We start from the raw sequence: 17,650 nt of genomic DNA, 5'->3' as shown, positions 1-17,650 counted from the left end.
TCTCCAGACCCAACATTTTTTTTTTTTTTTGAGGGAGGGTTTCATTCTAGTCCAGGCTGACCTGAAATTTATTATGTAGTCTCAGGGTGGCCTTGAACTCACAGTGATCCTCCTACCTCTGCCTCCCAAGTGCTGGGATTGAAGGTATGCACCAACATTCCTGGCAAGAACAACTTTTTTTTAATATTGTGAATAAATTGTTTTGCCTTTTCCTTAATTTGCATATATTTTTCCAAGTTCCTAATGTCTTTTTCACTTTATTAACAACATTTAAAAAATTTTAATTTATTTTTAATTTTGGAAAAGGTTTTATTGCGAAATGGAATATACGAACATACTGTAAATTGGTTGTATTCCCATCAGATTATTCTTTATCTTCTCCTCTAATCCCTCCCTCCTAGCTCCCGTTCCACTGAAGCCTTCCTCAGTATGTGTTGATAATTACTACGAGGTCATGAATGCACCAGTCAATCCCTGTGGCAGGGAGGAGGGGTGGATAGTGCTTCAGAGTACATTTTACCACCCTGTGCCTCTTACATTCTTCCTGCCCCCTCTTCCAATATGTTCCTGAGCCTCGGAGGGCATGTTGTTATATCATCTTTATTCTTGAGCTCTTGGCAGCCGCTTATTTTCTACTTGGGTAAGTTTTGAGTTTCCTAAGTGTCTACTGCTATCTCCATAGAGAAGTGCTCCGACAGTAGCACTCATCTATAATCTGCCACTTCCTTTGCAGCGTTTCCTGGACCCTGTGATAGAAATGAATCTTCTAGTGTGAGGCACTTGTCTTTTCCCTCTTGTCATTTAGGTGAGTCTTGGGTCTCCTAGTATTCACCATTATCTGTAAAAAGCAGGTCCTCTAGCAGAGTAAGAGCAGCATTAATCAAAGGGGATAAACATATGTATATTTAGAAGGCTTTTGCTAGGCATAATCTCTTCATTTAGCCAAGGAGCAGTGGAAGCTTCCTTCTAGGATCTAAGACTTTTCAGGAATAGGTTTCTGATTTGGTTCTCAGTACCAGGCATGAAGTCCCTCCCACTGAGTGGGCCTCATAGCCAATCTGAGACCAGTGATTATCCCCATAATTTATATGCCACTCTTGCACCCATGGGTACAGCTTGCAGGAGCCACTGTTGATGACATTTTATCCTCCATTCACATACCACTTTCTAGTATTATAACAGCTAGCAGGCAGGGAAAAGTCTTCTATCTCAGTTCCAGCTTGATTTCTTAATGTCCGGTGATGACAGCCCATAGTGTCTTCAGCAGTAGGGTCTTACCATCTAACTCTGGTGTGTAACCAAGTGCTTTGTCAATGGCCTGAATTGTTTTGGATGCCTCATGAGACTCCTTGTCCAACAGCTCACTGTTAGGGAGGGGTGACCCATTTCTCAGTGGTATTTACCAGCAACAACCTATGGCATTAAGGTAAAGCTTTTTTTTTTTTTTTTTTGGTTTATTGAGGTAGGGTCTCGCTGTAGCCCAGGCTGACTGACCTGGAATTCACTATGTAGTCTCAGACGTCAAACTCATAGCATTCTTCCTACCTCTGTCTCCCAAGTTCTGGGGTTAAAGGCATGTACCACAATGCTTGGCTTAGGGTAAGGTTTTTATAACCCAGTAGGGTACTTTTCTAGAACTCATACTCATACTGTCTCTTTTTAAGAAAGTTAGGTCTACTGATTATATAATGAAGTTAGTTTTTATAGAACTTATTCATACCATCTTTAGTTTTGTATATCCCTCTCCCTTTCCTCCCTTCCTTTCCCCTTAGACCTTTGTACTCCCTGTATTCTGTTCCTCCACTTGCCTGTCTACTCCTTCAATCCCTCTCTATTTCTCATTTCTACAAGCCTCATTCTAGCTTCCTCACAACTACTATTAATGCTTAACAACTTGCAAACAAACCTAACCATTCCATGTCAGGATCTGCAAATAAGAGAGAACATGCAGTGTTTGTTTTTTTGAGACTGGGTTACCTTATTTATTATACTGCTGCTGAGATTCATGTGTTTATTTCCTGTGAGTATCAAATTTTCATTTTTCTTTACAGCTGAATAGATTCCATTTTGTATATGCACCATATCGTTGTTATCTATTTATCATCAGTTGATGGGCACCTGGGCTGATTCCATTTCCTAGCTATTGTGAATACAGTATCAAGAAACATGGCCGAGCAAGTATTTCTATAACAAAGTGCAGAATCTTATGTCTCTAAGTGGTATAGCTCAGTCATATAGTAGATCTATTTTTTGGTTTTTGAGAAATCTGCATATTGATTTCCACATTGGCTGTACTAGTTTATAGTCCTGCCAACAGTGAATGAGAGATCTTCTTTCCCCACACCCTGGCCAGCATTTGCTTTTTTAAAATTTCAAATAAAAACAATTCACAATCCAAGTTCACCATTTATAAATCCACTAAAGCATAGTCCGTGTGAATTTAGGCTGAGCCTAGGTACAGTATTTCAATAACAGGACAGCTGTTATCGAAGTTCATATGCAAATGAGTGATTTGTCTCACATAGAATATTTTTTTAAATTTTTAAATTTTTATTAACATTTTCCATGATTATAAAAAAGTTCTTGATGTCCATTGATGTTTAGAGTTGTTGTTGAAAGGTGTGAGTTAATCCCTGTCATGCTGATGACTTTGTGGAATTTGGTGTTTTCTTGATCTTCATTTGCTTTAACTCTGGTTTTGATTATTGTTTTTTTCCTCTCTCCTCTTGAATATATTTATATTTATTCTTCTTTTCAGTGAGAAGTATTCCATCCAGTATTCTTTGTAGGGCTGTGCTCATATATTCATGGAAAGCTTTTCTTTCTCTTTTATTATGAAGGATAATTTTGGGAGGCATTTAGATTGGCAACCATGGTATTTCAATATTTGAAATACTCCATTTCAAGCCCTTCTGGCTTTTAGAGTTTCCATTTGAAACTCAGATATTACTCTAGTGATGAGATATTTATGTCTTGCAGGATTTTTTGTTTTTGTTTTTGGTTCTTTCAAGGTAAGTTCTCATCCTAGCCCAGGCTGACTTGGCACTTATTCTGTAGTCCTCCTACCTCTGCCTCTCAAGTGCAGGGATTAAAGACATGCAGCACTACACCTAGCTATCTTGAAATTTTTATTACTCTATCTTTGTTTCCTGTACTTTTTTTTTTTTTTGAGGCAGGGTCTCACACTAGCCCAGGCTAGTCTGGAATTTACTCTGTAGTCTCACGGTAGCCTCAAACTCATGGTGATCCTCCTACCTCTGCCTCCCAAGTGCTGGGATTAAAGGTGTGTGGCACCACGCCCAGCCCCATGTATTTTAATTATTATGTGACATGGGGAATTTTTTTTCATGTCCTGGTTATTTGGTGTTCTGTATGACCCTTGTACCTGGATGGCTTCCCATAAATAAAATTTGGTAAATTTTCTTCTCTATTGACCTGAAGTTCTTCTTGTGTTTGACTATGATTTGGTCTTTTCTTTAAAATATTTTTATTTTCATTTATTTGAGAGTGTGTGAGAGAGAGAAAGGGTGGGGGGAAAGGGAAGAGAGAGGGGGGGGAGAGGGAGAGAATGGGCACACCAGGGCCTTTAGCCACTGCAAACTTCAAATGCATACACCACCTTTTGCATATGGCTTATGTGGGTCCTGGGGAATCAAACCTGAGTCCATTGACTTTGCAGGCAAGCCCCTCAACCACTAAGCCATCTCTCCAGCCCACACTTGGTCGCCTTGAAAAATTATTTTATTTTATATATATTCTAACAGGTTATACTATTTCATGTCTTCAGCCCTACTCCCATTTCCCTGGGGCCCTCCTCAGTGGGGTTACAGTATTCACTGTGGGGTCATGAAGGCCTCAGTCCATCCCTGTGGGCTAAAGGGGGAACTGTGCCTCCTGGTTCTCCTACCACTCTTACAATTGGCCCTTACAATTGTTCCACCCCCTCGGCCTTTTAAAACTATCTTTCATTTCTCTCATGTTGTGCTCTAGTCTTGTTTGAACTTGTTTCTAATTTTGGCCTCTCAGTCTATTCCCTTTGCCATGTCCTGAAGTCCTGATATTCTGTCCTCTGCCTGATCTATTCTATTGGTATGGCTCTACTAGGAGCTTGTCTTTTTCTTAAAAAATGCCTCTACTCTGTCGCGAGCACTCTCAAAGATGATTGGTTGAGAGGATTCCGCCCACGAAGGTCAATGATACTCAGACACTGGTATACTTGCAAAGGAATTTACTGGGATGAAAGTCACACACAAGCAAGTCCAAACTATCACAACTAATATTATAGCTAATATAATATATAACCAAATTATATTCATCACTACTAACACAAGAATATTTCTAATGAGTCTAACATGTATACAACCTGATAACGCGAGACTTGGGTTGCAGTAACACGAGACTTGGGTTGCGATGTCTCGGATGCTTTACGACCTGGCAATGCAGAGTCCGTGCTGCGACTTTTTCTCTCGGTTCGTGGTGTTTCAAGCCGAGTCTTGATCGTTCGGACAGCGTGTCGGGCAGATGAATTCGGATCGGTGATGCGTCTCGCGGAGGTCTCGGTCCGGACTGCTCAGCAACCTTTCAGTCAGTCATAGTGTTGGGAAGACTGAGACAACGGTTGCTGAGCAGCTGGGGTTTTTATAGCTTCCACTACTTATTTAGAGTTCCACACACACACCTGCTAATCTCTACTATGTCACCGCACACAGCTTAGTCTTAGTTTTGTTTTTTACAAGCTTTGACTTTGCACTTTTTACTCTCACAACAAACTTGTTTATCCTAAACTGGCCCTGGACCATATGCTGGTCCTTACATGCTCATAACAACTCCAAATAAATCAGTCAAAATAAAAGCTCAAGATGACCTCAGTCCCATTTGTCTAGTCCTAGTGTTATATGGATGACAAGCAGCAGCCAGCTGTGATGACAGGTGATAGATCCAAATTACTGCCTGATGTGTGAACTTTTTCATATTTCTAAACCACCCTTGAAATCATGAAATGCATCATGCCATCCTCATGGTGGTCAAGGAGAGCAGCCATGCCATATGGATTCATATTTACACCAATAAAAAGCTGGTAGCTACTGAAATTAGTATGTTAGGATATGCTTGATTTGCTCTGCAAGCCCTGTCATAAAGACTTTACTCTTTTGATTTCTGTTCTTCAAATTTGCCTCTGAGTGATGTCATATAATCTTGTATTTCTTGTAGGCCTCTTTTGTGAAGCTGATTTCCTATAGGTGATGGTTCATGATAATCTCAACACTGGTGACTACTGTGCTTTTGGTACCTTCACCCTCCAGGCCTTCAACGGAGGCCTTTCTACTCAAAAGCATGTCATTGATGTTACCCTCTGTCCTACTGACCATCTTGCCCTCCACCTCCAGGCACAGGCTGTCCCTGATCTCCCCCATCTTGTGGATGTCAGAGAACAGTTCACCATAATGGATGAGGTCCGAGTAGATGATTACAATGGTGGCTGGAAGGAGACGGCTGTGGCAGTGGGTCTTTAGAGTGGTATTGGGGGCTGGCGCCTGGGGACCAGACAATAAAGGCCCAACTGGGAGCTTTTTTTTTAAAAAAATAATTAATTTATTTGAGACAGAGAGATAGAGAGACAGAGAGAGAGAGAATGAGAATGGGTTGCGGCACCAGGGCCTCCAGCCACTGCAAACAAACGACTCCAGATGCCCCTTATGCATCTGGCTTACATGGATCCTAGGGAATCAAACTGGGGTCCTTGGGCTTTGCAGGCAAATGCCTTAACCACTAAGCCACTTCCCCAGCCCCCTGACTGGGAGCATTTTAATTGTGTTTTTTCATTTTGCTTTCAGTTAGTTTTTTTGTTTTGTTTTGTTTTTTTCAGAAGTCTCTGTGTCTTCTTTGAGATGATCAGCTTTCTTATTAAATTTAGTTGGTTGCTTGTGCTCTCTTGGAATATATTCAGGCATTTGTTTGAGCCTGCCTTGAATTCATTCAGGTGTCTCCTGAGTTCTTTTAGTTAACTCTCTTGCAATTTATTGAGCCATTTGTTCTCATTACCTCTAAAATTTACTGTACATGTTTATCATAATTGTGTTTGGCATTCTGTGCTGGTAGTTTCTTCTAAGTCTTCCTCTTTGGAGTCTTCAACTATGGGGCTTGGTCTTCTTGGTGGGGATTTCTTGCCTTGGTTTGCTTTGTTACTTGTTTCATGTTGGGACTTGCCTGTCTGGAGAGACTCCCTTGTCTTTTAGAGAATGTGGCCACAGTGGCTCCAATGAAGGTCGCAGGGTGGGCTGGGGCCAGGACTCCTCCAGTAACAGACATGCTTCTGGATTGCAAATTTACTGGGCCTTGACAACGCCAGATAGTTTACTCAGTCAGAGGTAGGACCCTGTGGTGAGCAGGCTGGTTCTCCTTGCTCCTGGTGGGAAGCCTACACATGTGTCTGGGCTAGGCACAGTGGGGGAACCTGTCTGAGAGCCTGTGCCAAGCAGCTTGGTCCTCCTGGCTCCAAACTAGCGGCCTGGTCTTGTTTCTGGTTTGGATTCATGGAGCAACCTATCTGGAGGCCTGTGCAAAGTGGCCTGGGTCCTCGCTCTGGCCAGTGATTTCTTTTTGCATGTTAGCAAAATTGCTAATTTTGATATCTGTAATCCTCCTTTTTCTTGAGATTACCCTTGTTCATCATGTGAATGGAAAATGTGAATGGCATTCTGAAAATTTTGAATATTATGATGTCCTTCAATGTTAATTTCTTTGTTCCATCTTTTTTAACGTGTTGTTTTTCGGCCACAGTTCTTACCTACACGGTATGTGTGCAGTGCTGGTGTATCAGTTTTCAGAGCCTTTGCTGTGATATTTGAATCTATTTTAAACTTGCTCCACCTAATGGACAGTTTTGTACCTTGCAACAGCTGGTTCTATTTATGAAAACCTTTGGAACACTGTACATAAAAGAGCTATATATGTATCTTCTTTCAGGTTGGGCTGGAGCCCAGGCCATCCATAGATAATTTACAGAATTTCTCTCTTGAGCTCCCTCCACATAGCTCACACCTCAACACCTTCTTTTTCCTTGTACTGTCTTTGTGGTTCTGCAAATAGAAACCATGACTTTAGTTTCCTTACTCTGTCTTGCACTTTCTGTGAAGGCTTATGTCTCTGTCACCAAGCACTGGGTACATGCAAACCAGGAAAAAAATAAAAATGAAAATGAGGATGCCTGACGCTCACACCCTTGGAATCACAATTCCTTTGGTCATACAGAAGCACTGCTCTTTCTTATGGCTAAGCTGCCTGCCTGGCCATTGGTGTAACTGGACTGGGACAGAGAACAAATAAAAGGTCAATACTCTCTTTAACTCATTGGGACTCCTTTTTACTGTTTTTTTTTTTTTTTTTTTTTTTTTGAGGTAGGGTCTCACTCTAGCCCAGGCTGACCTGGAATTCACTCTGTAGTCTCAGGGTGGCCTCGAACTCATGGTGATCCTCCAACCTCGGCCTCCCAAGTGCTGGGATTAAAGGTGTGCGCCACCACTCCCGGCCCTTTTTTACTGGTTTTTGATTCAAAATAGAGGGCTTTCACTTGAACTGTATCAGCAAACCTCTGGAATCCAGGCCACCTTTGAGTCTAGGCTGATAAGATACCGATGCAAAAAACTACTAAGAACCATAGCAGTGCCAGCTCAGTGTTTTCCTCTGCAGGCTTCAACTGCTACCTGCGTTCTACTTGGGGCTTTTCCTTATACAGCCCATGAGACAGGGTTGGTATGTTTTGTTTGTTTGTTTTTTTGAGGTAGGGTCTCACTGTAGCCCAGGCTGACCTGGAGCTCACTATGTAGTCTCAGGATGGCTTTAACTCATTGCAATCCTCCTACCTGTGGGTCCCAAGTGCTGGGATTAAAGGCATGTACCACCAAACCCGTCTAGGGTTGGTATTCTTACCGCATCTTATATGAAACAGGAACATTGGCCCTTAAATATAAAAATTTTATTGTGGAAAATTTAAAATATACAGAAACCATATATTGATTATTTGTGTATGTGGTGTGCATGCATATGTTGATATGTGTGTGCGTGCACATGCACGTTGATGTGCATGTGTGTAGAGGCCAGAGATTGATGTCAAGCAGCTTCCTAAATCATTATTTACTTTATTCTTTAAGATAGAGTCTCTTGCTGCATCTAGCTAGAGCTCACTGACTCTGCTAGACTGGCTATCCATTGAGCCCTAGGGATTCCCTGTTTTCTGTCTTCACAGTATGGATTATAGGCTTCTGTCACTATTCTCTGCATTTTAAGTGGGTTCTGGGGAATCTGAATGTAGGTTCTCATACTTGAGAGTGTGGCAGTTTGATCAAGGCGTCTCCGGTAAACTTACATGTTCTGAATGCTGGGTCCCCAGCTGTTGGGAATTGGAGCATCCTGGAGGCGATGTATTGTTGGGGGGTGGGCTTAAGGGTGTTATAGCAAGTTTCCCCTTGCCAGTGTTTGGCATACTCTCCTGATGCTGTTGTCCACCTGATGTTGGTCAGGAGCTGATATCCAGCCTCTGGTCATTGTTTCCTCCTACCATCATGGAGCTTCCCCTTGAGTCTGTAATTCAAAGTAAATCCTTTCCTTCCACAAGCTGCTCTTGGTCAGGTTTCTTTTTGCCAGCAATATGAAGCTAACTTCAACATGTAAATGCAACATTACTCTCTGAGCCATGTTCTCTTATTGTACCACCTCTCCACCGCTCTATTTTTAGTTTTGAGAACTTCCATATAGATTTCTATAGTGTATACACAGGTTTACACTTCCACCACCAGTGTAGAAGGGCTTCTTTTTCTCCACACTCTAGCCAGCACTTGTTATTTATTTATTTTTGATGATAGCCATTCTGAATAGAGTGAGATAGAATGTCAAAGCAGTTGCAAATTGCATTTATCTTATACCTAAAGTCATTAAGCACCTTTTCTACTGTTAATTGGTGATTTGTATTTCTTCCTCTGAGAACTGTTTATTCACTTGATTAGCCCACTTTTTGATTGGATGATTTTTTTTTCTGGTCTTTAAATTTTGGAGTTCTTTATAGATTCTAGATACTAATTCTGTGCTGATGTATAGCTGGCAATTTTTTTTCTTCCATTTTGTAGGCTCTTTCCTCACTGTGCTGATTGTTGTCTTAGCTGTGCAGAAGCTTTTTAAGTTCATGCAATCTTAGTGCTTGGGGTTATTTGTTGTGTTACTAACGTCCTTTAGGAAAGTCCTTAACTATGCCTATATGTGTTTTAAAAATAAAAATTGTCTTAATTTATTTTTAAACTGTATGTATGTATTAGAGAGAGAGAGAGAGAAAGAAAGAGAGAGAGAGACACACACACACACAGGTGGATAGGTTCATGGTCTTGGCATAAGAAATAATGTCATAGAGTCTTACTGTTATAACTGGACTTTTACCCAGAAAATAAGGCAAGAGCACCTATCATTTAGTAGCTTTCCTTTTTTTTATTTTGCCAATAAGAAACCAGATTAAATGTCTTACTTCTTCATTCAAGTAGACAACCACATGAGGTTTTAGTTTCTCTGTTTCTTCATTAGCTGACTACTATCATATATGTTCAAGGACAGTTCTCATCAGTGCTGAGCATTTTCACATGAAAGTAATTGTTTTCATTTAAAGCAAAATTAATAAAGTCATAACCATTTGTGAGCTATCAAGAGACTAAAAACTGAATATGCTACTAGAAAGATAATGTAGAAGAAAACATTTTAAATGGAAATAATCCTTTCTGCTGAATTAAGATAACCACCACCAACGTATTTAGACCAACTAAGTCAGGAAGAATATGTGAAATGTGGAAAATCATTCTTCCTGTTGTTGAAACGTGGTAAGGAGATAAGGGAAAAAAAATAATCCAAGCTCAAAAATGAAATTATAAAGCATAGGATTACTAACTTATTAAAATAGGTCTACTGGGCATACCTATAATGCCCGCACTCAAGAGGCTGAGGCAGGATGATAACAAGTTTGAGGCCAGCCTGGACTACACAGTGAGAATCTTGTCTCAAAAAGAAAGACACACACACACACACACACACACACAAATACACACTGCAACTCTGATTTTCTGATTTATAAAAGTAGTCTTTAAAAATCAAGAGCATTAAGTAGTTAATTTGATACTCATAACAATATTGTGGCCTCACTGAACAAATAATCTTGAAAATAAAAAAAAGCAAATTTCAGGTATTTTTTTTCTTTTCACAATTTTTATTAACATTTCCCATGATTATAAAAAATATCCCATGGTAGCCGGGCGTGGTGGCGCACGCCTTTAATCCCAGCACTTGGGAGGCAGATGTAGGAGGATCTCCGAGAGTTCGAGGCCACCCTGAGACTACAGAGTTAATTCCAGGTCAGCCTGGACCAGAGTGAGACCCTACCTCGAAAAACAAACAAAACAAAACAAAACAAAACAAACAAACAAACAAAAAAATACCATGGTAATACCCTCCCCCCCTGCACTTTCCCCTTTGAAATTCCATTCTCCATCATATTACCTCCCCATTTCAATCATTGTAGTTACATATTATACAATATCAACCTATTAAGTATCCTCCTCCCTTCCTTTCTCTTGCCTTTATATCTCCTTTTTAACTTACTAGGTCACATAGGCAAAAAAATATAATATACCAGATTGAAGATGCCAGTAAAATATGAGTGTGGTTTGTAAGAAACCTCAATGGGGGCTCTGCAAGCAGTATACAGAATAAAATTCTTTCGTCAAAGCAGTGGAGCACTGCAGTGAACCAGCTTGACAGGGGGTTCTGCCATGCCCCTGCTGCTGTCCCTGGCTGCTGCTTCAGTGCCATCACCGACAGGAGGTAGTGGGCGATGTCAAAGAAGGGGAACATAGACTTGCCGGAGAAGGTCAGAGTCAGCTCATCCCACCGGGTGCCCTCCCGCCCCCTTCCTCCCCCCTCCCCGCCCCCCAAGCAGTTGCGGCCACCAGTTTCCCACACAATCCGCTGGGCTACCTGGGGGCGGGATGGCCGCCCTGCACGCCTGCGCTGTGCTGTGCTGTGCTGCCGCCTAGAAGACTTTTTTGATGGGCATAACTTCTCCTTTTAGCCAAAAAATAGTGGAAGCTTCCTTCTAGAGCTTATAACTTTCCAGGCCACAGGTTTGGGACTTGGTCCTCAGTATTTGGTACGAATTCCCTTCCACTGAGTTGACTTCATATCCAATCAGAGAGCAGTTGATCACCCCCATAGCCTGTGTGCCACTGTTGCGTTGGTGTGTGTACATTTTGCCTGGCTGGCTGATTTTGTAGCTTGCAGGATCCAGCAGCTCACATATTGCTTTCCAGCACTATGAGAGCTAGCCAGTAGGGATCTGGCTTATATCTCAGTTACAGCATGATCTTGCAATATCCTATGGTTGGAACTTATGGTGTCTTCAGCAATAACATTTGCTGTTTTATATGGGTCTAAGGGACCAAACTCAGGTCCTCATGCTTATATGGCAAGAACTTTGTCAACTAATAAACATGATTTTTTATATATTCAATTGCTGTCAGCCTACCACACCACAATGAGCCTCAGGGTAGCAGAATGCCCTTTTGTTTTATTCATTTTTTTCATCACCAAAACCCACAGAAATATAATTTATGTGCCCTCATAGTACAATGTTGGTGTGTCTGACTCCAGAAATATAATTTATTATTTAGGGAATGGATGGGGTAAATGGGGGAGCCACTTAAATGCTCTTGTGAGCAATTGCACCTTCATTGTCATTCTAATTGTCCAGAGTTTAGTTTTATTCCATTATGAGAGAGTGAGTGTCAGGATTCTAGGCAGAGTAAAAAATGGCCTAACAAAACAGGGACTTTGCCTGGAACCATGAAGCACTATGCATATGAATCTACACAAGCATATACAAACTTGCTACATAGGCAGCTCATATTCTCTATCTAATTTACACATAAAAATGGAGAAAGCTGTGCAGGAAGCAAGAGCTACAGAACTCTGTTCAATGTGACTACACACATAGGTCCTTTATATTCCAAAAATAGGACTGCCACTCATAGGTCCAAATACAAAACTGCATTTGCTTAGAGCAAAAGAAAGAAAAAAAGCCTCATAAAATTAATTTCAAAACTGTGTATTTCAAGATCTACTTGAATTGATATTTTGTTGGAATAATCCACACGTTTGTGACACTCCAGTGCAGTTTTACAGTACTTCTTACTTATACCAATTTCCAGTGCTCAGGTGTTTATAAAAAGCACACACAAGAGGAAAAATGAAATATATTAGGCAGCAAAATTACATTGGTTCAACATTATAGTCAAGCAGAATATAGAAGGTCTTTGAGCAAAGTCGCACATGTTCCTTAAGGATGTTTTAATACAGATAGAATAGACCTTCAAAGGAATGAAGGCATCAGTATACCAGAGCATGGAACCAGTCAATAGTAAAGAACATGGTCACAAGAGATGCAGGCATGTGCTTCTGACTTGTAGTCAGAGCAATATTATTTCTTTGGGACATTTGGCAATTTCTGGAGACATGTTTGGTTGTTACAACTGAAAGGTGAGATGGCACTGGAATCTACTGTGTAGAGAAAAGGGATGCTGCTAAACACCTAGCAATGCATAAGATAAGAATGCCCTTCCCCAGTCCATTCCTTATTCCTATTCATCCTCCAAAGTCTTATGAGAAGTTGTGTTGACAAATTTTGGCCTTAGGAGTTAGCAACTCAATCTCCTCTCCTTTGGATCCCTTTTAATATAGTATAGTCCCATGGTAGGATGTGCAGGACAGAGGAATAATGTGGCAAGAAATTACTTGTATAGTTATGTGAAATCTGTTTGGGTGCAGTCTGTAATGGTGATATCAATTGTTCTATTTGAAACAAAGTAAAACACACAAAAATTTGCACTAGCCACCCATGTTATTAAGTTACATGGATAGGACTGGAATGCAGACAAATATTGTGAGTTGTGATGACACTTTGGATTACCTAATGGAGATTTCATTCTCATACCAGTCCCCAGAAAAGATGGGAGGAGGGAGAGGATGGTAAGGATTACAGGCACCAGGAGAAGCATGAAGCAAGCACTGGGGCACCTTCATGTCCACCCCTACCACACAACCTTCCAAGTGCTGCTTATGAAGCTGATTTGTGAGACTCCAGTGAGCTCTGCAGTCATGGCAAGATGGGCTCGAGTTACTCAGGAAGGCTGCATGGGACAGCCCTGGAACACTGAGAACAGGGTATGGTGGAGCATTCATAGACACAGTCCCGAGATCACTGAACAGAAGACTTGAAAGAAAGAATGCTATTAAAGAGAAGCTAAGCCTGCAAGAGATCACAAGCCTAAACACGGAAGCTAGATTTACTGAAGAAGGGGCACATGCTAAGCATGTGCAGAATGTCACCAAAGGAATACATGCAGTTTTATGCAAATTTCCTTGTCATAATTTTTCTGTCTCACCGGTTTAAATTTAGTTCCTTGTTTTTATGATGCAGATTCTGTAGTATGTCATCAATGTCTTTCCACTGAGTCTAAAAACAAGTAAGTAGGATCTGAAACAGAATCTTATAGAAGGATGAATGTTAAGTTACATTATTTTATCAGAATATCCTGACATGGCTTACTTTTTTCACTAATGTAAGAGTAGATTATTAGCACTCCTACTTTACAATAAAGAAAATGAAAGTGAAACAGATTTATCAGTAATAGTCTTTGTATAGCTAGTTACAGCAGAGCACCATGCAGTGTGCCACCTTATTCCAGTCTAGTGTGCACTGGAGTGTAAGTAATAAATATGCTGAGTGGGTGGAAAGGGATAAGAAGATAGGACCAGGAAGTGACATAGGATTGAGATCAAATAAATCTCATGTATTCTCCAGACATTTCATATTTTAAAGCAGTCATTTTCAACCATTCTAGGAGGAAGCAGAAGTAGGCAAAAACAATTGGATGTATTTTACCAACTAACTATTATCCAGATCATTTCCTTTATATATATATGTATGTTTGGTTTTTTTGAAATAGGGTCTCACTCTAGCTCAGGCTGACCTGGAATTCACTCTGTATTCTCAGGATGGCCTTGAACTCACTGTGATCCTCCTACCACTGCCTCCCAAGTGCTGGGATTAAAGCCGTGCGCCACCACGCCCAGCAGGTTCCTTTAGATATTTCTAAACTTGAATGATTAGCTAAGATCACTCAAAAGCCAGTATTGACTCCCTTTCTACTTAGGCCTCCTAGCTTCCAAAAGGAGGATTGTCCTAGCTTACCAGCTCATCATTTACATAGAGAAAACAGATGATGTGGGTCAGAAATCAGATCTGAATGATCTTGCTGAGTAACTAGAAAACCCTGGGTCTGGCTAATGCGTTTACTATAGGTACAGGAACAGGTATCCCCTTTCACTGTGCTTTTCATTTGAAATAGACCTTCATTTCTCCTGTGGAAAGCAGCAGATATAAGGAAGCAGAACAGGACTTGTGCACTCTCCTTACTTCTATCCCACTCCTCAGTGTGTGTTGGCCAATCACAGATGAAGATACCCACTCAACTTGTCCACAGAACAATGAGGACTTCTCTCTGGTGATAATGAGTTTCCTGCCTATGGGGTGCTGACTTGGTTCCCAGTACTAGTTATGACTTCTCTCTCACTGATCAGGTCTTGTGACCAATCAGAAGGCAGTTGGCTGCCCATAGAGGTTGTGTGCCACTGGTACACAAGTGTGTATTTCTTGTTAAGGAGGTGGATTGTGTAGATTACAGGGTCTCTTGCTTATTTATACTGTTGGTGATCATTGTCACACAGTAGCTCCCAAAGCATTTTTCAGTGCCACGAGGGTTTGCCAGGTGTTCCTCTATGTTCCCATGTGGTCTCCTGGTGTCCTGAGATGATAGCCTGTGGTGTTATCAGCAATAAGGTCTTACCTTTTAGCTCTGTTAGGTAACCAAGTACTTGACAATGGCCTAAATTGTTTTGGGAACCTCATGGGTCTCCCTGGTCAACTATTCACTGTGGAGAATCCCAGTTCTGGTCCCAGGATACACAAGCCAGAGACAGTGATTTTGGGATTAAACCTTGTCTACCTTCTACTGGGCATAATGATCTGGTGTATTACCTTACTTAATTGGGGGTTATATCATGTATACTGCTATCTGGGAGGAAGTTACCTAATGAACTGAGTACCTTAGTTTTTAGTTCTGTATATTTCCCCTTCCCACCCTTCCTTACCCTGACCCTCCCACCTTCCATATTCTTTCCCTTAACTAGTTATTTTGATATCCTCTCCTTCTAGTGCTGGAAAGTGCTACATGAGCTACTGGGGGAAAGTGGCCAACAGCAGTCTGAGCAACCAGAGGTCTAAGCTGCTCAGAAACAAACACCCTGATAGGATGTACATGCCAGTGCAATAGTGGCACACTGCCTTGGTTCTTTCCAATAGCTTTCTGATTGACTAAGAAATCTTCTCAGTGTCAAGGAAACCATATCTGAAATTGGGAACCAGCAGAATCCTATGGAGATAAAAGACTATGCTCTCTAGTGTCAAGCTCTCACTAGTCTTTGCCTAAAAGAGGGATTACATACATAAAATTATCTCTGAATTAACAATGCTTATCCCATTTAAACTATAGTGACCTCACTGTCTGTTGGAGAATCTGTTTTTGTTTTTTTTTTTTTTTTTTTTCAGAAGGTAGTGAGACCCAAGGAAATAAACTACCCCTCATGCACTTCAGTTAAGCCACAGCTGAATACACAGAGGAATTGGGGAGATGAAGAAGTGAGCTCTTTCCATTCTGAACCTGATAATCGGCACCAGGGTATAGGAGACAGACCCTGAGGATACTCAACACCTACCAAAGCAGAGATCCAGAGGCTCCTAAGAGCTCATCAATGAAGTAGACTTAAAACTCATTCCTCATGGCTCAATAAATTTTGCAGAAGGGGGGTGGGGCAGAAAGATTGTAAGAGCCATGGGTTGAGACATCACACTCAGAGGCATTGCCTCCCTGCTGCTCCCACAATGCATACCCTACAACCCTGTGGGGAATATCTGCAACCCCAGTGAGGAGTTAACAGTACTAGTTGCATGAGTCTGACAATGAGTTTGATTCGTAGAACTTGTTTTAAACCAGGCTTAAATAGCACACACATTTATAATTCCAGTGTGCTTACAACAATGTGTGGTAGAGCCAGGAGAATCCCAAAGTTTATGGGTCATGTAGCTTGGCATCCACAGCAGCAAAAAACAACAGGAGAGACCCTGCACTAAACAAGGTAGAAGGTGAGGACCAAAACCCTGAGGTTGTTCTTTTTTTTCTTTAAATATTTTATTTATTTACTTGAAAGCAAGGAGAGCAGAGAGGAAACAAACAGACAGACAGATAGATAGATAATAGATAGATATATTGATAGATTATAGATAGATATATTGATATGGATTACATACATAAAATTATCTCTGAATTAACAATGCTTATCCCATTTAAACTATAGTGACCTCACTGTCTGTTGGAGAATCTGTATCTATTGAGATGACCAAGTGATTTTTGTTCTTGAGTTCATTTATGTAGTATATTACATTTATCGATTTTGGATCTCTCCTCTTATCAGTTAAACGACTTTCAGTATAGGAGATTAGAAATTTTATTCCATGAAATATGGACAGTAATATAAATGAAATAGCAGTTTTGAAGTGAGGAAAATGAGATCAAAGATGTAAAAAGTGTCTTATCTTCTGTAAATACTCAAATAAACTATTAGATAAAACATGAAGAAATTCAAATAATCAAATTTAGTGTGGCAGAAAAATTAACTACTTTCCCCTGAAGCATCAAACTCTTAAGTGTTTTCTATTACCTTTCACAGATTTTAAATGTCAAAATCATTAAGTTACTTTGATATGTGGCTTCTAACTTCTTTATTACCTCAATAGTTAATACATAGGATATGCTTAACATTTCATGGAAATAGAGGTAAGTGCTACAAGTATATGTCATCTTATAATTCTTGATACCTTAAAATATTAAATAATGTTGAAAAATATGATTTTATACCTCAGAAACCATTTTAGTATAAAATTGTTTACTAGATTCTTATTAAAAATACCAAATAAGGGGCTGGAGAGATGGCTTAGCGGTTAAGCGCTTGCCTGTGAAGCCTAAGGACCCCGGTTCGAGGCTCGGTTCCCCAGGTCCCACGTTAGCCAGATGCACAAGGGGGCACACGTGTCTGGAGTTCGTTTGCAGAGGCTGGAAGCCCTGGCGTGCCCATTCTGTCTCTCTCCCTCTATCTGTCTTTCTCTCTGTGTCTGTCGCTCTCAAATAAAAAAAATATTAAAAAAATATTAAAAAAAAATACCAAATAAGGATGTGGATATTTCAAGGTAAAAAATTAGAGTAAAATATCTGCCCAGCCTCAGTCTATAATGCCATCACAAAGCTGTCTCTAACTTTTTGTTCCCTCCCTTGGAAAGGAAATCCCAGACACATCTATGATTAGCTAACCAGTTTAGTGATTACTGGCATCACACCTGAAAGGGAACAGTAAAAATGTTTTTCTATGCCAAAGGTAAAATTGTATCTTAGAACCTCTAGGTAACTTGGAGAAGAAACAAAGACTGACAAAAAGAAGAGCTGCTAAGGAT

The 17,650-nt window shown here is 40.6% G+C and overlaps 1 protein-coding gene and 1 pseudogene across 1 annotated transcript in view; one reads left to right on the top strand and one right to left on the bottom strand.

The window, feature by feature from the left end:
• The window catches only part of Smim3 (small integral membrane protein 3), a 116,990-nt gene that overhangs the window by 54,240 nt on the left and 45,100 nt on the right, over positions 1-17,650 (top strand). The window lies entirely within an intron of this gene.
• Positions 4,976-6,309, bottom strand: LOC101612245 (annotated as a pseudogene).

Source organism: Jaculus jaculus, chromosome 13, assembly GCF_020740685.1.
Source record: "Jaculus jaculus isolate mJacJac1 chromosome 13, mJacJac1.mat.Y.cur, whole genome shotgun sequence".
Classification (NCBI taxonomy): Eukaryota; Metazoa; Chordata; class Mammalia; order Rodentia; family Dipodidae; genus Jaculus; species Jaculus jaculus.
Note: the sequence above shows the minus strand (reverse complement) of the source record. Positions and strands in the feature narration are given on the sequence as shown.